General features: G+C 42.3%; 1 protein-coding gene and 1 long non-coding RNA gene across 13 annotated transcripts in view; one reads left to right on the forward strand and one right to left on the reverse strand.

Annotated features, from left to right (window-relative positions):
• LOC144320748 (uncharacterized) overlaps positions 1–25285 on the reverse strand; it is a 315500-nt gene that overhangs the window by 44399 nt on the left and 245816 nt on the right. The window lies entirely within an intron of this gene.
• On the forward strand, positions 1758–24003 carry LOC144320127 (uncharacterized). The gene is made up of 3 exons (XR_013385706.1): positions 1758–1877; positions 22057–22171; positions 23419–24003. It is a non-coding gene; the product is annotated as an uncharacterized LOC144320127 (long non-coding RNA).

Below are 25285 nucleotides of genomic sequence, written 5' to 3' on the forward strand. Positions count from 1 at the left end.
TGTAGTAGATCCTTGACCTGAATAGGTTGGGTGCTGCACAGGCAGAGAGTAAGGTCTTTGAGGAATAAGAATGCAACCTCTGTCCTGACTCTCCTCCCACTTATGGTCCCTGTCCCCCATGGCCCCGCAGGACTCTCTCTCTTGGCCTCTGATGACCTTTTAAATTCTTAAAGTAAACTCTCTTTACCCAAGCTTCAGTGACTTCGTGTTCATTGAAAGGCATCCTCAGACCAGGGCACCCAATGTCTGATATGCCTGGTCTCTGGGCATTCAAATGCAGGCAGACCTAGCCAGCCTCCCTTAACATCAGTGCATCCCAGAATAGTGGTCTAAGGTGATCAATACAGATTCCTGGGCTGATTTCTCAGAAATATGGATTCACATACACATGGTAGGAGATAGGGACTGATAAATGTGTTTTTAACATCTTCCTAGAATATTCTAATTTGCAAATCAGTTTGAGAAATCACTATAGGCTACCATTTCCAGATACAGACATTTCTACAGTGTACATGTAGTTCTTTTTATAATTTTGGACAAAATCTGCATTGCAAATACAGTAAGAAAGATCTTATTACACATAACTATACTATCTCCTATCCTCATTTAAGGTAGTCTAAGGCACAAAACCCAGTCCCGGTAACCATTAGGATTCCCTGAAAGTAGCTCTCTATTTTGGCAGCATTACCTTGGTCTGTATATGCAAGCTCATAGAAATGAAAAAGAACGAAGTTCCTCACTTAGTAAGCAGCCGACCATTTTTTTTTCCTGGAGGTTGCTGAGTCCTACACAGGGTCATACTGACAGAGGGGTGGACAGGGTGGGACACAGTAAATTTTACGATCTGTAATAACAGTCCAAATGACGCAGCAGAGATAAAAGCGCTAATCAAATTTCATGCTTCAAGGCATGAGCTGATTACTGTCAGGCAGAGAGGGGATTTATTCCCAGTGGTTCTGACAGGTACAGGGGGCCAGATGCAGTCTATGAGACTTCAGACACTACTGACCACTTCCAAAAAGGAGAACCCATGAGTCAGACAGCCTGATGCCCACTGGCTGGGTTTCTGTGGTTTTGCAGATCAGAGACAGAAGGATGCCATAAGAGATACTTCACAAGCAAAAGATTTGCCGAGGAAAAAATGACAGAAGGAACTGCAGTGTGGACTATAACTGGGGAAGCCCTAGAGAATTTGTGTATCAGGTTCTGGTCCAACCTAGAAAGAAAGGAGAATCCTGATGATCTCTTCAATTTGGTGTCTTCTGTAAGAATCAGTTTCATCCTGTGTGCAATCAGGGTAATAATAGTACTACCTCTTGAGGTGGTTGTGAAGATGAAAGTGGACAAGACTGGATTATGGGACAGAATTACAAGTAGTACCCCAAACTTATTAAGCTGACAACCTGGGAGACATCAGAGCACAGGCCCTTGGCTGTGATAAGCTTAAGAGCTCTGTGTAGTTAAGATCTTTGGCTCTGGATCAGAAGCATACAGAGAGACTAAATCTAAAATGTTTTTGGTAAAGCCAAAGATACCATAAACCTAGAAGTTGTTCAACCCTTAAGGCAATTCTCAGGCCCCAGAACTTGCACCAACAGAAAGTAGGCTGCCAACACTGCCAGACTTCCAAAACCTTTGTACTCATGTAGAGTATGGTCATGGAGGACAACCAACTAGAAAGATCCTTCCAGGAGCAGGCCTTGGCATTGAGAGGTAACCCAACCACTGGGATAACAGTCATAATTTTATTCTGCCACAGGACTTCTGCAGCTCTGAGGAACCTCTTGGCTGGAAATGAAAAGAAATTGAGCTTTACCTTCAAGTGTATCCTTCTAGTCCACTCCAGGATGCTGGGTCTCAAGCCAGTCCCCCTGCAGGTAGGTTAGTCTCTCTTTCCTCTTCTTAACTCCTTCTACTCTTTCTTCAGATCTTAGATAAAATCAGTCCTCCTCTACCCAGTCTTCTTTAACCAGCCATGTCATAAAACTTTCCTTCTTTCAGAATTACTTATAAATCTTTTTACTAAGCATCAGTACTATGCATGGCAATAATCTATCCTAAATAAAACAAATATAAGGTAATATATTTCAGAGGAGAGAGCTCTGGCTTTGAACATGGGCCCTGGTTCCACCTCTATTTAGTGAGTGAGCTGTGGAAAGTTCCTTACCTTCTCTGACTCAGGGTGCTCATCTGTTAAATGCAGATGATCATAGTGTTTGTAGGGTAATTTCAAAGTGTAAAATGATAGATGTAAATCACCTGGCATGCAGTAGGCAATTAGTACTTGTATCACTTACTTGAATTAATTAATATAATTATTATTTGTATCATTTACTTTTTCATGTGTTCCAGTTTTACATATTTAACTAAAATTTTAGCTACTTAAGAATAGAGTTGAGCCTTGCAGCTTTCATATTCTTCATAGATTGATGCCCACAAATAGGGTCATAAAATATTCTACTAAGGACTAAAGTAACTTTTGAGGTAAGGTCATTTTCTTCCCCATGGTGTTTCCAAAATAGTAGCCTACAGAGATATTGCCTAAGTTTATGTCCATAGCAAATGCAGGGTCCTTTTTCTAATAGTTCTGGAAGCAGACAATAAGTGGAGCAACTGGAGATTCCAGCTGAGGATCTGGACCCAAACATCCAGAGAGTCCATGTGGCAAGATTAAAAATGTAGCAAAAATAGAAATACGGAATAGAAATCTTACTATTTCCCAATGGAAATGAGAGGAGAGTGGGTGAAAGATCCCAAAAAGGAATCTGGACAATAGGCTCAAGAATCAGAGACCCATAAAAAGGACTTTAAAACAGAATCAGGTCTCTGACTCAGGTTCCAAGTTTTTCTATGTTACATATAGTGTCAGGCATCAATTCCGGTCTGATACCAGGTTTAGTAGGAACCAGGAGGAACCTGACTGAGATGTGTTCCCAAAGCTCCCTCCAGGCAGATAATGACAGACATTCTCTCTTTAAAACTAAACAAGAAAAAAAAATTTTTTTCAAACAATATAGTCTAATTTATTTTTGATCTTCTCCAAGAGTGACTGTGTTCTCTTTATATATTCCTTAAAAAGGCAGAGAAAAGTATTGAGCTTCCAAAATATAAACATAGAAGAAAGTGGGTGGTGTCTAGAAATCCAGGCAAATTGATCATTCCGCATTTGCATCCCCCTCCCAAAAAAAAAAAATATATACCACCTCCCATTCACCATCAACTTTCATGGGATTCTTGGGTCATTCCCTTCTTGCTCTCAATGGTTTAATGATCTTCCTTGGAAGACTTCCATGTGTACCAGGGGGAAACATGCCTTTCCAGGCCAAGTCTGGCTCTCCCATGTCTGGGGTGGCCTCCCTGATTTACCATTGGAGCTCCTTCCATTTCCCCTCCTCAACTTCTTCCTCTGCCATCAGGCATTGCACCACCATCAGCCTTGGAAAAGCTTCATAACTCAGGATGACAATATAGAGACCATTAAGCCTACATACATCAGCAAAACTGCCTCACTGCTGTCTGTGCTGCAGGTTATAAAGATATGTCACAACACACACAGGGCCCTCGAGCACTGGACTTGATGGGTTGTGCTCAGAAGACCACTTCTAAGACCAAAGCTGTTTCTCACTCAAGGACTCTGTCAACAGAAGGCTCCAAATGCTGCACAGTAATGCTGATGGCGATAGCTCCAGGGTATTACCCAGGCATGGCCCATTGCTCAGATCTCAAAACTGGCGATCAGATCAAAATATATTCTCATTCATACACATACATTGAAACATGAATATCGATTCCTCTTACTCCTGACTGGCGGAAACCCACAGCCTACAGTGTAAGAATTCACTCACTAGATTAATGAATGAAACAATCAGGGTGGTAGAAAGTCAAGATCCCCAAACAAGCCTATTAACCCCCCAAATTTCCATAACTTAGAAAAATGTCTGGAGTTTCATAGAGATTTTTCCTAGTGCCCATAAAATATGAGCTCTATTGAAACTACCAAATTTCAATGGCCCTGGGCCTAGAAGCTGCCTTCTGAGACTCCTCAGCTTCCTCTTCTCAGTCCTGTATCCCAACTTTGACCTCTAGTCAGATTAGCAAAAGTTGATGGGTGACAGTGTCAAAACTCTAGTGATGATTAAAAAGGAAGTGACAAAGTTGAGAGCACACATATCAAAATTCACAAATGTGTGTGACATTTACCAAGAAATCTGTTTTCTGTGATGTTATGACCAGAGGCAACAAGATGGTACAATCTTGTCTCTTGTCCCTCTCTAGGGGCTCCATGATGACATCTTACTTGTGAAATGTTATATAGCTCATACAAACTGAACTTCAAGATTTTAATTTAATATACATTGGCATTTATTTAGAATTAGGGCTCTCAGGGCACCTGGGTGGCTCAATCCATTAAGCGTCTACCTTCAGCTCTAGTCATGATTCCAGGGTCCTAGAATTGAGCCCCACATTAGGCTCAGTGAGGAGCCTGCTTCTCCCTCTCCGTCTGCCTGACACTCTGCCTACCTGTGCTCTCTCTCTCTGTGTCAAATAAATAAATAAAATCTTTAAAAAATAAAATAGAATTAGGGCTCTCCTTCTTTTTTCATATCAGATTCCTACTGGTTTAAACTTCTTATGGCACTGTCTATCCAAATCAACACTGTCCAATGCAATTTCTGCAATGATGGAAGTGTTTTGTCCAAAATAAAGCCATACGTGGCTATTAAGCACCTGAGTATAAATACTCCAATTATGACCAATTTCCAGTTATCAATCAGAAGTTCCTGAACATACAGTCAGGGATGGATATGCAAAATCAACTTCACGGGGAAGTGTCAGCCAGCTCCAGTACACCACGGGGTAGACCACCAGTGAGCCAGGGGCTGCTGGGAAGTGGCTTACCTAGGGAATGGAGGGTATTCCCCACAGTGCAAGACTTGTGTGTGAGAGGTCCCCAGTGATGGCTGTGTCTGCAGAACCCAGGAGGAAGAATAAGTTTGACTACTTTCCCTACAGAGAGGAAAATTCACCCAGTCAAGGCAGAGCTTGCCTTTCCTCCTACATCTGTTTCCTCCTCTCTGCCCCTTCACCTTTCAGGATATAAAACAACTGTTTGGGATGCCTGGGTGGCCCCCAGTGGTTAAGTGCCTACCTTCGGCTCAGGGCGTGATCCTGCGGTCCCAAGATCGAGTCCCACATCGGGCTCCCTGCATGGAGCCTGCTTCTCCCTTTGCCTGTGTCTCTGCCTCTCTCTCTTTCTCTGTGTCTCTCATGAATAAATAAATAAAATATTTTTAAAAAAATATTAAAACAGCAGTTTGGGAGTCTGTGAGCTTGCATTTAAAGCTGAATGATATCTCTTGGCCCTAAAGAGATTGCCTTATTTCATTGCCATCAAAATCCATCCTGATGACCAGGGGAGAGTTTCATAACTTTCACATCAAAGTCAATGACTGTCCCTCATGAGAACCCCTTCCTTCATTCAATGTCTTTGCATGAAATTTCTCCTTCCAGATCTCCTATGGTGAAACAAATGAGGGAAAGGAGAACGTAGGCATCTTCCTGCTATGACATGAGACAAACATGAATACATATCCACTCTTTTCCTCCAGTCATAGATGCTTACTCTAGACACTTTTCCTTGCTTGCCAGCTAGGTGCGTTTAGGACATGCATGCTGTCTGCTCTAAACCCTGTGCAGAAGCCAATCATCAAGTTGAGGGCTCAGAAAGAATAACAAGATTTGCTAGTATTTGGTGAGCACCCAAAGGTGCCAATCGGAGAGAATGGCACGATATGGTCTGAAAAACAGCCTTTTTTTCTCCCTATCTGAAGGACAGAGAAAATGGAAGGTGTCACACAGAATGTTGCTGCCTCGTCTTTCATGTTCATTGCAGGAGCCACTCTGGACCCTCTACCTTCTCCCTCTAGTTTCCTGATGTTAAGCAGAAGCTCAAATGATTCTTTACCCTTTCTGAGTCTTGGAACTATTTAAGAATTGTCCAAGTCCTGGCATCCCCAGAATAATGCATATTTTCTGAAGCGTTCCTATAATTTTAAGGGGGCTTTCAGACAACATTTACACTCACTTAGAATCAGTGGGCCCAGATTCTGGGGATTTGAGGCTCAGAAGCTCTGTTTGAAAGCAGGCCCTCTGAGAGCACCAATCTGAATGATCCCCCACCCCCAACTCCTTCTCACTTTCCCCAGCTGGTTGGGTTTCAGCATAAGATTGCTTGCCAGTTTAACTGCCACCATGAACTGTTCAGCAGTGGTTTCCTGGGTCTAGAGGAAACAGCCAAATTCCTTTAAGCAAATCATGTCTTTGTTATTGATTTTCTCCACTTGAGGTTTGAGTATCCCTGATTAAATCATAAACTGCTGCATCAGTCATCTACTGCTTCAGTTTCTTGAACCAAACTTCAATTTCTTTGGGGTGTTTCAACTCAAATGCAGCAAGGTCTGGATCTATATACATCATTCTTTCACTCATTTTAAAAACTAAAATTTGTTGAGTATATTTTAAGAGCCAGGCACTATTCTAGACATGGGATATAGCAATGAACAAAACAGATCTTAATTTATCCTCTTCCAAAATGGCAATTCTAGCCATTGTTACTTTCAAAACAATGGTAATAATTATTATAACAACTACACAAGTCACAGGCTCTGTTCTAAATATTTTATATATGTCACTTCATTATTTCTTAGAAAATTTGGTAAGGTAGATATTATCATTACCTCTATTTTACAGATGTAAAAACCAAATCAAAATTTACCTAATTTGCCTAAGCTAAGGAGAGGTAAAAACAAGTTAGTCAGTTTGCCTAACTAACTTAAATTCAAATCCCTGGTTGTGGTTACAAAACGAAGTTAGATCATGCAGCATCACTGAAATGTGAACAGATGTCTCACAAAAATTCAGTCTGGCAATGTTCATATATATAAGTAGACCTGGGGGTTATCTGTGGTTGCCAAGAGGATTGAAGTCAGCATGAATATAATCAGAGGGTACTGACAACTTTGTTAACTAGAGATGGCTTGGCAATCCTAGAAAAAAGTAGGATGTGTGTGGCTGGGAATATAGGGCTAAAGATTAGTAGAGTTGAGTAGGCAGCCAAAGGACAAACAAGCCAAAAGTTATTTTTAAAAAGCTATTTAAAAAAAAAAAAACGTGATGGACAGAAGCGATGATCATAATTCTAAGGGAGTAACTGGAAAAAGTACAGAAGTACTAAAAGGACACACTAGTCTGAAGGAAATATTTTTAAGTAGGAGTTTCCTATATCCATGGCTTCTAAAGATCCCAGTTACTGCTAACAGACATTCAAATGAAATTTGAGGCTGGGAATATATGAGAGCAGTGGTCCCTATGCAGGGTGAGTTTATATTTTGCAGTGTCTGATGGTTATACAATTTGGATGTCCATAAAAAAAACTGCTAAATAGCAAATTAGGTCCAGAGCCTTGGAAGGGACCCTAAAGCTTCAGCTACATTAGCTTCACGGCAAATCCATCTCTGCCCAGGTAAATAACAGAAACGTACTTCCTTAGAGTTAGGATCGCAGTAACTAAGAGAAGATTAGCAGCCCAATTTGGAGAATTTTGTGACCAGAGAACTATATTACTTGAAAGTGATTTGATAAGAAGATGCAAGATAATAGTGGAGGTGGTATGAAGGGAGGCTTTTGGCAACCCAAACCACTGAAAGAGACATCCATTATAAATTTGAATGAGATAACAATTTTTGCCTATCGATTTGCCAACTTAAAAAAAATCATACTGTTAAGTCAGGCTCTAGCTAACACATATAGCACCCATGCATAATTTACAAAAAGACACCCATGTAGGCAGAGAAGGTGAAAAGACAAGTCCCCTTTGATCATGCAGGGCCCCTGTAGGTGAACGGTATAACAAGCGGTGGAATTTGGGGGCAAGGTAAAAAGCATTCTTTTTACTATATGGTGCCCCACTTGCAGGGTGCCAGGCTGGGCAAGGGAAATGCAAACTGGATTTCAGCACTAACTCATCTTGTCAGTGGGGCATCTTTGTGCAGTGTTCCAACTGCACAACTGAACGTGGCCACACTGTATCTAGAAATGTAGTAATTTTAATAATATGCCTAAAGGGACAAAAATGTGTACTTCTCTGGTTCAGGAATGTCCACTTCTTGGAATTTATCTTAAGAAAATTATCAGTGAAAAGGACAAAGATTTGTGTAAAATAAAACATGTAGATGTAGTATTTGTATAGCAAAAATTAAAAACAGCAACCTGTATATCTAATAAATAGAAACCTGGTTAATTAACTAGTGATTCCACTTTACAAAAGAACGCTAACCATCCATTAAATGACTTTTCAAATATTCATGACATAATTCTAAATTAAAAAGCAAGGAAGGAGGGGCGCCTGGGTGGCTCAGTCAGTTAGGCATCTGCCTTCAGCTCAGATCATGATCCCAGGGTCCTGGGATGGGGACCTGCCCCCACCTTCGGGCCCCCTGCTCAGCAGGAAGTCTGCTTCTCCCTGTCCTCCTCCCCCTCCCCCACTCATGTTTTCTCTATAGAGCTCTCTCTAGTAAATAAATAAAATCTTTTAAAAAAAGCAAGAAAGGAAAGTATGCAGATTAAAAAATATATATGTCTCTTTAAAAGACTAGAAAGTTTTCCAAACATTAAAAGTACTTATCTATGGGTAGTGGGATTGCATGTGATTTTTACTTTCTTCTTCATGTTTTCCCATAGTAAAAAACTTTTCTATTTTGTGAATGTCATCATAACCCTTGCTGCAAACACACATTTTTAAATAGTATCCAGATTTGCAGGGCAGAGACAAAGTGGGAGCGGGGAATAAATGTCTCCCTGACCTCATGAGTGTATTGTCTGCACCTCATTGATTTCCACTTCTCATTTAGTACTTGCCCTTGGTTGCCTGGCTGCACTTGGCTTCATTGCTCCCTCTGACTTACAGTGATGGGGGGTTATTGAAGGAACAAGGTGTCTCCCTATGACTGTCGCCACCTTTCAAAGACCTAGGAGTGTCTCTGTGTGCTTGAGCACTATGACACAACAGCTTTGGGTCACTAAAGACACTTTCTCAGAAGCCATCACAGGAGGTGAAGGTAATATGAACCAAGCAAGAGCAGCTAATTGACTTAGCTATTTATTTCCAGATTTATAGGACACCACTGCTGAGTAATTAAACTTACTGAGCTATTTCCACAAGATATTAACTTTATGTAATCCTCACTAAACATAAATTGAGAGCTGGGTTTGAGTTTTGTTTTGCTGTTTTTCATTTTGGAATCAGTAAAGATTATTCAATTAGGATGTGTTTCTTTTACAAATGGTCTTTGTGGCTGAAGCATGATGAATACCATGCAGTTTTGATGATAATAATAAAACTCTCCTGTAAAGTTCCAACTGGAGATGTGCTTTCTCACTTTTTGCAGGGTTAGTTGTTCTCTAAACTTCATTCCAGAACCACCTTTAATGCAAGGCAGATTTTCTTCCCAGGGTTAAAGACGGACAGGGTTAGGCAGTGTATGTTTAGTTACTTGGAGCCCAGACACACCTGGCACCCTGTGGATCACATCAGCACATTGTGGGTAGCAAGGGGAAAGGGCTTCAGGATTAATAATCATGGTTAAGTGGTGACATAGAGTGGCCAGAAAGAATAGCTCAACACCCTAGTCCCCCAAATCTCTGAGGATTGAAGGGAAAAGCCCCAGTAGGGCTGCATGGCTTAGGCCAGCCTCCTCTCTGCAAAACAACTCTTACCTCAGGATTCCCCAGCAAACATTTATTGAGTGCTAGATGTTGATGCACATAACATCCCTAGTGAGCAAGTAATCAGCACTACTTCCGATGAGCACTTATCAGCCACTGGAGCAGAAGGTACATCCAGGTACAAAAGACCGGCAAGCAGGCTCCTGCCTCAGCTCCTGGCTCAGTAGGAACCAGATCTCTTTCCTTGGTCCATTCCCTTTCACAACTCCCAGTGCCTCCCAGGCTCCTCTCATTCAATCCTTAATACCACTGGCTACACTTCCGAGTCACCTGGGACACTTGTAAAAAACTGCAGATACTCGAGCCCTGTGTTATCTTTTGCTATATAGCAAATGACCCCACACTTAGTGGCTTAAAAATCATAAATATATTATCTCACAGTTTCTGTAGGTCTGAAATCTGGACCATCTTAGCCAAGTGGTTCTGGTTTAGCATCTCTCATGATACCCCAATTGAGGTGTCAGCTGGGGCTACAGTCACCTGGGGCTTAGCTGGGGAAGGAGAACATACTTCCAAATTCAGTCACATGACCATTGGCCCAAGGCCCTCACCTGTGGGCCTTCCATGTGGCTACTCATAACATGACACTTTGGCTTTCCCCAATTCAAGTGATCTGAGAGAGCCAGAAGGCAATGCCACTGTGTCTTTTCTGACCTGGTCTGCAAGTCACTTACTTTCATTAGAAGAAAGTCACAAAGTCCTGCCCACCTGCTATAGGAGGGAATTCCCAGGGGAAGGATCACTGTGGGCAATCCTGGAGGCTGGCCTCCACAAGCCCCAATCCCAAAGATTTCAGCTCAACTGGTTTGCTACTCAAGCATCTTTTTTTATCTTTTATTTTCTCTTAACTCTCTAGGTAACTCCAGTGTGCCACCAAGGTCAAAAACCACAGTCTATAAGTCGCCCCTAAATTATCTCCTCTCTGGCCCAACGTGGTCCATTTAATCCCTTCCCTCAGCATGTCCTTAATTGACTCATCACCTCCTGCTGCTAAATTCTCTCAGATACCTAAGCAGTCAGGCCAGAAGCAAGGCCCTTCAGAATGCAGATAGCAGTAGCAGAGAAGTCGAAGCCCAGATAAGCAAACAGTACCCAAAACTAACATGATATAAACGCTGGAAGGCCCTGGAGCTCCTGGAGCAAGCAGTTAGGGAAGGAGCCAGGCTAAGTCACAAAGGGGGAATGTTGAGGGCGCTGTGCATGTGTGGCTAGCAGGCCAGGAGACAGTGACACTGACCAGAGCAAAGAGGCCCCCCGCCCAAAGCCAAAGCAGTCTGCTGGCTCAGGCCTGGCTGCCTTACCATTGTTTACCCTCATGAAGGCCGGTTCCAAAACTCCTCCTTAAAATGCCCCAGGTGATGCCAGCCAAAAGCCGCCTGGAGCGTGAATTCCGAGGAGAGCAGACAGTCCCAGCTTCCTGGCAGAGGCAGTTCCCCTAACACAAGCTGCCCTCAAGCCCTCTCCCAGTAAGCAAGCTTTCCTGGCTCATTATCACATCGGCATTGCCATCCACAGATGAAAGTTGCCGACAACAAAAATAAACATGAAATGATTATGACATACACATCAGTGGGTGGCGAGGTGTCCATCATCACAGATGGCTTATTCATCTTTGTGTAATGAAACCCAAATTGTAACTGTCTACATTTCCAGCCTGCGCTCCCTCTGCTCACTAAAGAGGTAGCTGGCTTGGTCTGATCAATTGCTGCCTGCGCTGGCCCTGCGTCCTGTGGCCTTCTGCAGCACAGAACCGAGGTAGCGGGAGGAAGGGAAGGACCGGAGGGATGAGAGCCAGGGCCTGGGGAGGGCTAAGCATGGATGGCTCTGAAGAGAGATGGCGGGTATTTGCAGCCTGCAAGGGAAATGGATGGAAGAGAAAAGGGTTGTAAAAAAGAGAAATGTTTCTCAGGATGAGTCCCTTTAAAATATCCCAAGAATAGCAATTAAAAAAAAAAAACAGTTATTCGGAAATTTCTTTTTAGTTGATGGACTATGTTTTTTGATCATGATCATGTTTTGAGACTGGACCATCAGGGCCCCTGCTCAAACGAGGTTACACTGGTATCCACATTAGAGTCAACAAAGAGGCGGAAAGGCATGGAGAGTTCATGGCACTCCCACTTGGCACCATGACTGACAGGAGGTCACATCATACAAACTGTATCCTGTGAACAGTGGGGAGCCAGTGAAGAATGACAAAGGAGTCACGGGATTGGATCAGGGCATGCAGGGGCAGGGAGGCAGGCCCTCTCATTAGTAGGTATTAATCCAGGTGAGAGATGATAAAGGCCCGTGCTAAGACTGTAGCAGGGGTGAAAAAGGAAGGACTAGATACGAGGAACACTTAGGTGATAAAATCGGTAGGATTTAGTGCTTTGCTAGATCTTTGATGGGACAGGAAGCCACAGGTACTCTGAAGAAGGAGTCAAGGCTGACCCTAAGGGTCCAGCTTTGGTGTCTGGGGTGAGAGATCATGACAGACTTCACAAGACACAGGAGTTCAGAAGGGGAGCAAGCACTGAACTCTGGTTATAGGCGAGATCAATGGGAAAGCACCTGCCACATGCAGTGACAAGGCATTATCCTTATGGCTCTTATTACTAGTACTTTTCAGCTTTTACAATAGGAATCTCTCAAACCTTATGGAGATGTAATATTTATTTAACTTATTTTTTTTCAATTTCTAGCTTCTGCTATTCTAGGTACTATGGACACCCACATCACCCACAGCTCCCAGACATAATCCTGAAACTCCTTTGTTTGAAATTCTTCACTGGCTCCCCACTGTTCACAGGATACAGTTCAAAGGCATAAAAGGTTATTTATGATATCTACTTCCCTGGGGAACCTGGGTGGCTCAGTCTGTTGGGCAACTGCCTATGGCTCAGGTCATGATCTCAGAGTCTTGGGATTGAGTCCTGTGTTGGGCTCCCTGTTCAGCAGAGTCTGCTTCTCCCTCTCCCTCTGCCCCTCCCCCTGCTCATGCTTTCTCTTTCTCTCAAATAAATAAATAAAATATTTTTTAAAAATGATGTCTACCTCCCCATGCTCTGATGGTGCCTACGTGGAGTGCCATGAACTCTCCATGCCTTTTCACAACTGTGCATTTACTCAGGCTCTTCCCTCCACTGGATTGCCATTCTATCCCTACAACCTGTACCCATCTAGCCCCCATCTGGAGGGCAACTACTATGTCTGTACTGCATCGGTTCAATTATCACCCATCCTAGATACAATTAATTCCCTCTTTATTTTCCCCACTGAGCCCCAGAGGTAATTTCATCCCAGTGTTTATAACCTTGATGTACCTAGTATTTTGAATGTCTGCTTCACTCAATGAAGTTGAAAGCTTCTTAAGGGCAGGATCCTATCCTGATAGTAAGTAATAACTATAGTTTTATTGTTATTAATATTGTTCATGACCATGTTAAGCATCTAGTATGTGACAGAGCCAATGCTCCTTCCAACACCATGCTGCCTTTTTCTTTTCTTTTTTTTTTTTTTTTTTTAAGATTTTATTTGTTTGTTTGAAAGAGAGCATGCACAGAGGGAGAGGGAGAGGGAGAAGCAGACTGTCTGCTGAGCAGGGAGCCCGACACAGGACTTGATCCCAGGACCACGAGATCACAACCTGAGCCAAAAACAGATGTTTAACCAACTGAGCCATCAAAGCACCCCTGCCTTTTTCTTTTTGTCATTTATATTGCCAAGACCTGGCAGAGTCTAGCATATAGTGAGCACTTAGTAAACATTTTTAAACAAATGAATAGGTATCTATTTGTTGAAAAAAAAGCAACAGGAAGTTTGAGTTTGACTCTTGTTACTTATCTTCTCAGGCACTTATGAGGCCTGTAAGCTGATATCCTATTTCTGAGCCCCAAAAGTAGGCTTTTAGGAATAAATGAAGCAAATGTAACAAAATTTTTAATATACATATACATGCTTGTTTTTATATGAAAGTTTCTAGGGTAATAACAGATGATTGGGGAATTACTTTCCACGGTATTTCAATGAGCAGAAGAAAATACAAATGTGAATAGGAATTTTTAATCAGCTATACTCCATTGTATAAGACACACCAACCTAGTCATTGTTTTTTCATTTTTTTGTGTGTGTGATTTGATCTCTGAAGTTTCGAGCATTGTTTTAAGTTTTTCATGGTACAATATCTTGATAATTATTATATTATCATTTATTATCATATGATTTATGGGCATAAGAAGCTTCGTTTTATTATTTTCTCTACTTTTGAGTCTGTTTGAAAGCTATCATTAAAAAAGATAAGTTTTTTTTTTAACGCAGCATTATATTAGGATCTCTCCTTAGTAGACTCAACAATAACATCACAGAAGTTCCCTGTTCCTCCACTAAGCCCTCCCTTTTCCTAATGAGCAAGGAAACCACTCTCAGAGAGGTCGCTCTGGTGAGTGAGTGCTAGATCAACTATGGCACATTAAGTATTTTATCTGGTGAAATCACTCCCCAACATGTGCAATGAATTCACCTGATCTGATTTGCCTGGATGATGTATGCAGCAGTGATTCAGGCCGAAACAGTCACCTGGAAAGGCAATTCTTCTTCAGGGGACAGCCCAGGGAATGTGAGATGTGGTCAGTGACAGACATAATGACAGCAAGATTTATCAGTTGGGGACAGAGCTAGTGAGGTTCTTCAGCTTCAGGACAAGCTCCAGACTAAGCAGCAAAACTGCTCAAATTCTGCAGCCTGGAGCAAATGAGAATTTTCCTTCATCTCCGAAAAACCTCAGCCAGACCTTTGAGTCCAGGAAAGTTGCAGCTTGAAACCCAGCAAGCCATTAACCCCTCCTGAGGGCAGGAGCTGTCATGAGAAGAGCAGATGTGCAAATAACTTTGATAAAGCCTCAAACTTTCCAGATCCTCAAGGGAGCAAAACTGGATTCAGATGATTTTGTTAAGTTCTTGATGAGAGGTAGAAAATGAACACAGAAATAAAAACAAGTTTTAGAGTCAGAGATGTTGATACCTAAAAGGCACTCCCAATTTGTAAACTTCTTACTATTTAAGCAGCCTGAATTTCCACTGTCTTAGGTAAAAGATGGTGAAAATATCACAGAAATAATATATATAAAGAACAAGCATGATGCCAGAACATAGTTAGTTCTTAATAAATGACAGGATATATTGTCCTAGAAGATTTTTTTTAAGATTTTATTTTATTTACTCATGAGAGATACAGAGCAAGCGAGCGGCAGAGGGAGAAGCAGGCTCCACGCAGGGAGCCCAACGTGGGACTCTATCCCGGGTCTCCAGGATCAGGCCCTGGGCTGCAGGCGGCGCTAAACCACTGTGCCACCGGGCTGCCCCGTCCTAGAAGATTTTTAACTGAGTTTGCAAGGTTCCAAGAGGCAAACAAGAAAGAAAATAAGTGTTGGTTTTATAGATTAGAAAGAAAACACTGAGGAAAACAAGAAAATCATAAATTATGTAAAGACAGGTGAAGAAGAGATGAGAGAAAATAACAGGCAGCAAGGAATAGCAGAAAACAGAGATAGTTATTTCTCTTAACAATCTCAGTTTTTCAGGACTGGCTTCTTCTGGTTTTACAAGACATTAAATTATTAAAATTGAGCTAAAGTTTCCTGAACATTCAAAATCTCACTGTGATGGTTTGGAAGCTTTTAGCACTGACACATGCGATCCCCACAGAGATGCACAAGTGCTAGGACAGTGTTGGCCTGAATGCATCTCAATGCTCATTGCCCATAAAAAGAAGCAGAACAGACAGGGTTGCTAAACCTAGCCATTAAGTTACACTTCCTCCATTTCCCCAACCTCTGTAAAAACTTTACAATTCATTAATTTTGTGGGATTTTAGGATCCCAAGTCTGTAATTCTTGGTTAGTGCTGTCCCATATGCTCAGGCAGAGAAGATGAGCATATGTGGTTCCCAGCCACACATCAGTGTGGGCTCTGGGCTCAGACCTAGAGATGCAGCTTCAACTCGGATGGTTAACATCGGCCTGATTTATGGTCCCTTGATTTATGAAGAGAGCTGGTAAAAGCTGTTGGGGAGCATTTTGATGTCACTTGTGTTCATTTTCAGTAATAAATTGTAATGGTGTTGCAAGAACAAATGTAACAGACAGCCAGAATCTATTATGGTATAAGGCCAGCATCATCCTGGGAGAATCACAATTTATATGGGATGCAAAAAGCTACCTTCAAGTATCATTTGGGGCATGTTTTTAAATACACAAAAATTAGGAATACAGGCATTGGGTTCCCATATCCACATTCATTGGGCCACAGGATTGTCTAACCATCAGGTTGTATATGACATGGAGTAGGAGAGACATGTGTCATAACTAGACCCAAAAGGTCATTCAGCCATCTGCAGTGTGGAATTGTCAACCCTAATGGTCCGATTATACTTTGTGTTCGTACTTTGACATTTTACATGGTTTATGCATTATCTCCTAACTTGTTAAATAGTGTTAGAGCAACTTACATCTCTCCTCTTCTCTCTTTGCCCTAGGTCTTTCCTAGTTCAGGAACCCTCACTTCTTTTTACTCCAAAGCTTCACACAATTCTCTCTGGCATCAGTTACTTCCTAGCTAGTCTCTCTACAACTGATGACCAAATGAATCTTTTTAGAGCTCCACTCTATTCATATCATATTTATTCTATTCATATTCTAATCACATCATTTTTTTGGTGCTCAAAAACCATCAGTGGACTTTCACATCTTTTAAAACACAGTCATGACACATTTCATAACTAATGGGCTCTGTGGACCTGGTCTTCATGGGGACCTTCCCCAGCATCCCAGTGTAGTCAATTTTTGTCTTCCTCTTTTGACATTAAACTCTCTGACAGCAGAGATAATGCCAGAATACAGTAGGTGCTCATTAAATATTTGCTGAATGACTAAATGAATGATTTCACTCACACACAGTGGTTGGCAATATGAACTACTAAAAATTCTTCTGGAAAATAATCAGTAAATATCAATATTCATTAAAATATTCATAATTTTTTACCTTAAAATAATATTTCTGAGAACATGTTCTAAGGCAACCATTCAATGGGGAAACGATGTCTACAAAGTATTGCTTATAATAATGAAATGTCAGAATGAATTTAAAGCAATAATAAAAGAATGTTAAGTAAATTAAGGTAAATCCATTCAAGTGAATATTAAAAAGTCAATAAAAATTATTACGAAGACGTGTTAGTGACATGGAACATGCTATGTTCTATTTCTTTTTGAAAAGTATTGAAAATTAAAACAATCTAGATCTACTCACCTCGCAAAGATGGTAAAAAAAAAACAACTTAGACATAAAAATGGTGGTATTATAAAAAAACATTTTCTTTTATTTGCATTTCAGTTAGTGTTATTGAGTAGGCAAAAAAGTCATCTTCCTGCCTAATAAATGAGCACTTCCATTGCTCCCTATCCTATAGAATAAAATCCAGGCCAAGCCTACCATTCCAGATATTGACTGATTGATTGATTGATTGATTTAGAATAGTCTTTTCTAAATCTATATTTCTAGGCTTATTTCTTTTATTATTTTTGGTAGTGAGCTATAATACATACAAAAAGAACTGAAATTGAAATTGTGTAGCTTAGTAATTTCCCACACAGTGAAGCCCCGTGTGATTACCACCTAGATTAAAGAGATGACATTCAGAAGTCCCTCCTAATCCCCATGCTTACCACCTCCATAAAGGAAACTATTATTTTGACTTTTATTGTAATCATTCCATTTGGTTTTTTATAGTTTTATCACATATACATTTTCCCTGAATATCATATTACAATTTGTTTTGAACTAACTTAAATGGTATCATATATTTAACATTTTCAGCTTCTTTTCATTCAGTATTATATTGTTTATTCATGTTGCTATGTGTGGCTATATTTTGTTCATTTTCTTGAATGTCTAGCATTCCATCAAATGAATACACAGTATTCATTTATCCATTCTAAGGTTGGTGAATATTAGAGTTCTTTTAAATTTGAGACACTATAAATAATGCTTGTACACAGTTCTTGGTACTCAAATGTGTATATTTCTGCTGGATATATACATAAAAGTGGAATTGCTGGATCATAAGGTATGTGTATTTTTAATATAAGTATGTAATGTTCAATTTTCTAAACTGCCAATTTCCATTCCTACCAGCAATGTATAAGAATTTGGAGTGCTCAGGCACCTGGGTAGCTTAGTGGTTGAGCATCTGCCTTTGGCTCAGGTCATGATCCCAGAGTCCTGGGATCGAGTCCCATATCGGGCTCCCTGCAGGGAACCTGCTTCTCCCTCTACCTATGTCTCTGCCTCTCTCTGTGTCTCTCACAAATAAATAAATAAAATAAATAAAATCCTTAAAAATAAAAAAGAATTTGGATTGCTCCATATCCTTCCTAAAACTTAATATTAGCAGTTTTAGGTTTTAGCCTTTTTGAGTTAGTATGAAGTGTTATCCCATTGTGGTTTTAATTTACATTTCCCATAGCTAATTAAACTTTTTATATGTTTATTATTTATTCAAACATTCTCTTTTATAAAATGCCTATTCACATCACTTGTCCATTTTTCCATTCTGTTTGTCTAGTATTTTCTTGTGGTCCTATGGAAGTTATTTATACATTCTGGCTACAAGTTCCTTGCTATATGTGCTGCAAATATTTTCATCCACCAGCTTGCTTGCCCTTTAACTCTCTTAGTGACATTTTTGATGAGCAGAGATTTTAATTCCAATGAAGGCCAATTTGTCACTTTTCTTTTATGATTATATGTTTTGGTCCTGTTTTGAGAGCTTTTTCCCATCTAGAGGTCCTATATTACCTTATAGAAGTTTTATTTTTGGCTACTAATGTTAAGGTCTACAATCTACAACCTGAAATTGATTTGGAGGTAGGGTTTGTGTTTGGACTGTTTCTTTTCTATTGCCCCATTTTGCTCTTTTCCATCACTCCCAGTTCCCATTTTGCACAACCTTGTCTCTCCTTCTCTTAACCTGCTCTCACCTTCCTCCCCTACTCTGCCTTCCTTCTCTATCACTAGCTGCCTATCCAGCAAGAACTGGTTTATATGCAATCCCAACTCCATTGCCCAGTCCCCAGAATTAATTTCTATGCTCACTATCTCTCCCCACCACATAATCCCAAAGCATGTTTTCAGTATCTCCTATTTATCACTTAACACATTTGTATACTGAAGACATATAAAAATGATGTATCATTAATACATCTAATCAAATTTACTAAACAGTAAGCCCCTAAGGAAAGTATCTATTTCATTTTTGAATTATCCATGAATAATAAGGACTTGATGTTTCCTACCAACTGAGAGCATAGAGCTTCAAACAACTTCGAGTTAATTAGAGAAAATAAAGGAATGTGATACTTCTTTCATCAGAGCTGTAGGTTAAAAAGCACACCACCTCAACTGTCTTTTTTGCCCTTAGAATGTTTTAAGCATTCACCAAAACCCAAAAGTTCTTCAACTGCAAGATTCAGCATTGCCAAAGGGATTCTTAGAACAGCAGAATTGGTAGAAGGTATCCAAACACTTAAGGGAGCCAATCTGGATTATTGAGGAGGCAAAGTGTCATTCATTTCTTTACATTTATTGAACAAGTATTTATTTACCATGTTCTAGGCACGTTTCTAGCTGCTGGATAGATAGTAGATAAAACAAAGTCCCAACCATAATGCAGCTGGCAATCTAGTGAAGAGAAATGGATGACAAACTAACAAAATATAGGCATTGATAAGTGCTATGATGAAAAGCAAGCGGGAAGAGGAATTAGAGGGGAGGGCCAAAGAGGGGGTCTCTGTTTAGATGGGGAAGCCAGTGACATAGATGACATGGCCAAATGGCTAAGTAGAAAGAACAGGCATGGCAGGCAGAATTTTGGTCCCCATGGACTGATCCCTGGTGTCCTTCTCATGACTATGTTACTATGTTGTGTAACACAGCAAAGGGACTAAGGAAGGCTACTAATTAGTTGACCTTAAAATAGCAGATTATTGGGGATCCCCAGGTGGCTCAGCGGTTTAGCGCCGCCTTCAGCTCAGGGTGTGGTCCTGGAGACTCGGGATCGAGTCCCACGTTGGGCTCCCTGCATGGAGCCTGCTTCTCCCTCTGCCTGTGTCTCTGCCTCGGTGTGTGTGTGTGTGTGTGTGTGTGTGTCTTATGAATAAATAAATAAAATCTTTAAAAAAAAATAGTAGATTATCCAGGAATATGAAGGTCAGTCTAACGTCATCACCTGAGTCCTTCACAGCAAAAAGCAGGAGCAGAAGAGAAAGTCGGACGATTCAAAGTAGGAGGAGTCAGCACATAGTGTCACTGGCTTGAAGTTGGACGGGCCACACAGAAGGACCGCGGGCTGCCTCTGGATGCTCAGAGGCAGAGGAATGGGGACCTTAGTCCCACAGCCACAAGCAGCTGAATTCTTTCACCAATCCAGTGAGCATGGAAGCAGATTCTTTCCCAGAACCTCCGGATAAGAGCCGAGCAACGAACACCTTGATTTCAACTTTGGGAGAGCCTGAGCAGAGAACCTGGCCTAACTTCTGACCTACAGAATGACTCCATGCCCAACTTCTGACCTACAGAAATGAGACATAATGAGTGAGTTTTTTTTTTTTTTAAGATTTTATTTATTTATTCATGAGAGACACACAGAGAGAGGCAGAGACACAGGCAGAGGGAGAAGCAGGCTCCGTGCAGGGAGCCCGAGGTGGGACTCGATCCCAGAACTCCAGGATCACGTCCTGAGCCAAAGGCAGACACTCAACCACTGAGCCACCCAGGCGTCCTGAGTGGGGTGGTTTTATGCTGCTAAATTTGTGGTGATTTGTTACGACTGCAGCAATAGAGAACTGTTAAAATGGGCCATCTACTCTCGGGGAACCACAGGTAGTGGCCCCAAGCTGGGGGGCACACTCAGCATACGCTAAGAACAGCGAGTCAGCCAGTGTGGTTGGAGCAGAGTGATGGAGACGGAGAGTGGTTGGAGATGAGGTCAAAGATACGGTGAGAGGTGGACCACGAAAGGCCTGAAGGCTTTTACGTTTTTACAGGAAGCTATTGGAGAATTTTGAGCAGGAGAATGATGTATTAAGATTTACAGTTTAAACGGATTTTAAAAAGATAACTCTTGCTGTCACATAAGTAATGCGCTACAGGAAGGCTCGTAGAGATGCAGGAACCATTAGGAATCTACTGTCCCAGTTGATGAGAGAGATCATTATGGCTGGGAGGTGAGAAGAAATTGAATACTAAATCTACTTGAAGATACACTGGCAGGACTAACCGGTGGCGTGGATGTGGAGCAAGAGAAGGTGAGATACGGGGATGTGAGCAGGTAGTCAGATGCACAGCTCTGGAGACGCATATCAGGAACTGACTGCGGACAGAAGTGATTTAAAGCCACGAGACTGGAGATTTCCTGGAGAATGAACATAATTAGGAAACAGCAGTGCTCTCTGAGGCAGGCCATACTTAGAAATCTGGAAGAGGTGGGGCAAGCACCCAAGGTGTGAGGAAAACCAGAAGGGTGGTGTCCTAGGAGCAGAAGGTTGTGAGAAGTAGGGGTGACCTGTATGACACACTGCCAGGAGGGAGGAGAGAAGGACGGGACTGAACCGCTGGATTTGCAGCAGTGAGGTCACTGGGGACCTTAACTGGGCTGGTTTTGTGGAGTAGTGAGGATAAAAGCCTGTTTGGGGCTATCTCAAGAGGAAATGGAAGAAGTAGGGAGAGTGTTTTGAAACCTTTTACTGTAAAGAGGAGCTGAGAAATGAGGCAGTAGCGGAAGAGAAATGCAAGGTCAAGAGAGGATAACTTTTCTCTATGCTGGGAGCTATTATAGCATGTGTTTGATGCTGATGAGAATGACCTAATGGAGAATAGGGATTCCTGCAGGAGTAAAATGCCATAATAGGATCCAGGCCCTGGGAGAGGAGGCAGAGAGATGAGTGCGGAGGTCAGCAGGTTGGAACCTGTTGAGAGGATGTGGATGTGTCCTATGGAAATAACAGTTACCACCAGGAACACGTACACAGCACCTGATGCTTACAGAGAGGTACTCCCTCATTGCCTCGGGGAGATCATTTTATTTCACAGGCAAAGACTACCGTATCCCAAAGAAGGTAAGCAACTTGCCTCTGGTCACCTGTTGACAGGGTCAGAGTCAGATGGCAGGTCTTTGAGACCAACTTCAGAGAGTGAACCATTCATGGAAGTTTTGATCAATTGATTTTCTGTCCAGGGGGTGACTCCTGCTTCAGGCAACTGGAGATTTCCTGGAGTAAGTCAGACCTCCATGGCGGAGAGAGCTGACAAAAATCAAGAAGAAAAAAGATCTTGTTTTGTGAACAGAAGAGGTAAGACCGCCTATATTAATTAGGCTAGAGGAATGTGAAAGAGATAGATAAAACAAGGAAGAAAAGCTAGAAAATTCTAGTATGGACGAGACTTTGTACCTAACAGTATCTATTTGTATACGGTTTGGGTCCAGAGAGCTCATCCATTGTAACAAAATCTCTTGGTCCTTGTGCTCCAAATGTCACCTGGATCAAGTTGCAATGATTCCACGGCCCCCACCTGGCTGAGTCTTGGTTACCATCACCATTTTCCTAGGGGATGCATGTGGATGCCACAGGGCAGTCTGTCCGCTTTGGAATTCCTGGCTTCTGCCTTGCTCTTTTTTAGGCTCCTGTCCCTGCCTGCTCATAGCTACAACCACACTGTGTCCCCCACCACAGCCACTACTGCCCATGTTCATCACAGGATGCCCTACTTGGATAAGGGACTGACTTCTCTGCTGGTCCTGGGGAGTGGGTTGGTGCAGGGTCCTGTGCAGAATCAGGGAGATTGTCTTACTGCCCAACATCGGCCACATTCTGTTTCTGGTGCCCTCGCAGTGCTGTGGGGCCCAGAGCCTCAGGGTTTCATAACCTTCTGTGAACTCCTGGCTTCACCCCTAGCCCATGTGTCACAAAGACAGCTTTTCCATTTTTGATCTCATTTCCCATTTCTGAGTCAAGCCCAGTTCAAAGGAATGAACAAGGAACAGATGCTAGACCTTTTTACCACCTCTCCTTTCCTTCTCATCACCAGCCCCCAACCCAAACCCCTCCTTTCTCACCATTGAAATCAAGGTTATCAACAGCCAGGGAGGCAGTGGGGGTGCTCCGGATAACTCTGAACCACACACCAGCCCCAACCTGCTTCTTCTGTCGTCTCCCTGGCTAACCAAGGGTGGCCTGGCTACAGGTGCCTGATCAGAGGGAGAGAATGGAAGGGGGAAGGAAGAGACGGTAGTGGTTGGTGAAGAACATCTCACCATTCTCTTCAAGCTCCTCCCATGAGAGGCCAGAGGTCTCCCTAGGTCTGTTTATGTAGAACCAGTGAACAAAGGAAAACAGGTCCCAACTGGGTTCTTTGGGAGAAACTTGCAAGGGAACAGAGTACTGATACTGACTTCCTTTTGCGTGTAAGGTCCTAACGGCAAGGGTTGTGCTTTTGTTTAACCTAGCAGAGTGCCCCATACAGACAGACAGAAGCACTCAAGTAAACCACATACAACTTGGGGCAAGAAATGTGTCTGATACTTCTGTTATTTCCACAGGGCTGTAGGAGAGCTCATTTCATCTTAAAAGCTCATCATACACCTACTGACAACTGGTCATTGAGAAGCAGCTCGGGTACCAGGCCAACAGTGCCAGAGTGGGAAACAGAGGAGCTGGCTGACAATTCTGGCTCTGCTCTGCGACCCTGAGCAAATCCCTCCGCCTCCCTGAGCCCCATTTTTCACATTTCTGAATAAAGAACACTGCCGGCATGTCACAGGACTGTGTGGGATTTCCGACTCCACCAGACTTGAAGCACTGGACAAAGGAAAGGCATTCTTGCACGGCTCTCCCCTCTCTCCTGCCACCGGGCACAAAAGCACACTGTAGAAAACCTTGGGATCTATCTTCCCAGTAGACGGGACAGGTACTATCTCAAGGCTCTTAGTAGAACAACAGAGAGAGACAAGAGGAAGGCACTTCCATGCACACTGGAGGACAGGAGGGCACTTGGGAAGAAACCCAGGAGCCCAGAAGAAAACTCATCCACAAGTCTGGGGTCACTCGGCTCCTCTGCGGAAGCCAGAGTCAGGATTCAGTGGGCAGCAAGTGAGCGGCAACAAGAGGCTTTAAGGAGGCATTGGCAATTGGCAGTTTCTACTTTTCCTGCAATCAGATATGTTAGAAATAAAGCCTCATTTGGGGTCTCCCCAAAGTTAATGAGACTGAGCTGACAGTTCATTGACTTGCTTCGCAGAATTTATTTTATGAGTGTCTCTAATCCACACGGCTCCTCTTTGCTTTGGGACTCAACCAAGGGGAAACTCAAGAAATCCCACCGGCTTATTTATACTTACCATGTGGCTTCAGATGCAGTGTGCAGTCAATGAACATAATTATTATTCCATTCCAAGAAAGAAAACACTATGTTGGAGATGATTTTAATTCACATACATATTCACATGTATGTATATGTGATTGTAATTCACATACATATACACATGCATGCCAACACATACACTCACATTTGTGTGTGTGTGTTTTGTGTCTGTCTGTCCGCCTGTCTGAATGCTCAAATTACAGTGTGTAAATTTCCCACAGGTACTGGGCTTCCTATTCAATCTAGAATCCAGATGAATTTTACAGGGGACGTCTCTCCCCGGCTGAAGTCCAAATTTCTCCATTGGCATAGGAGAGAAAGAGAAACATCTTGAATAACTGTTCTTTCCCAAGACGATGTCCTCAGACAAAAGCCAGACCTCAGAGGGAACATCTATGTCCACACTCAGGGAAAGGTGCCCTAGTACTGGGAAAGCCTTCTGCAAAGGATGTGTCCAAGTGGAAAGACAGGGTAAGCAGGATGCATATGTAGTCAGGTCTTTGTTGATGTTAGTTCACATTACGGGAGTCTGTCATAAGGCCATGCACAAGAGCGAGGGGGGGTCCCATGAAGCCCAGAAATAGCAGCATACCTAGCCTCAAGAGAATACAGGAGCCGAATTCAGACATTCTCTCAGCTGCAGTTTCATTGATCCCTACTGTGAACTCCACTATTGACACTGACAAAGGTCCTCTCTGTCTCTGTTTCTGTATCCAGGAGCCACATCAGCCTCTGCTCCAGGGACTCTTCTCTACCTCCTAACTTGTATGCTCATAGCTATTACGTCCTCCTAGGCCCTTCTATATCATACCTTCTGTCAGTGTGCTGGCCCATCTCTGCTCCTCCTACAGAAGACTCAGCCCTCTCTCCCTAATTCCAGTCCAGATTTGACCACACCATGTGACATCATTGGCCATGTGACATTGTTGGCCAGCCTATGGATTTCCTAATCCATACATCAGACACCTCCTACTGGTGTAACTGATTTAAGCTATGGTAGTGAGGTTCCATTACTGAGAACTGGGCCTCTACTTTCATAATTATAA

Source organism: Canis aureus, chromosome 9 (assembly GCF_053574225.1).
Source record: "Canis aureus isolate CA01 chromosome 9, VMU_Caureus_v.1.0, whole genome shotgun sequence".
Lineage (NCBI taxonomy): Eukaryota > Metazoa > Chordata > Mammalia > Carnivora > Canidae > Canis > Canis aureus.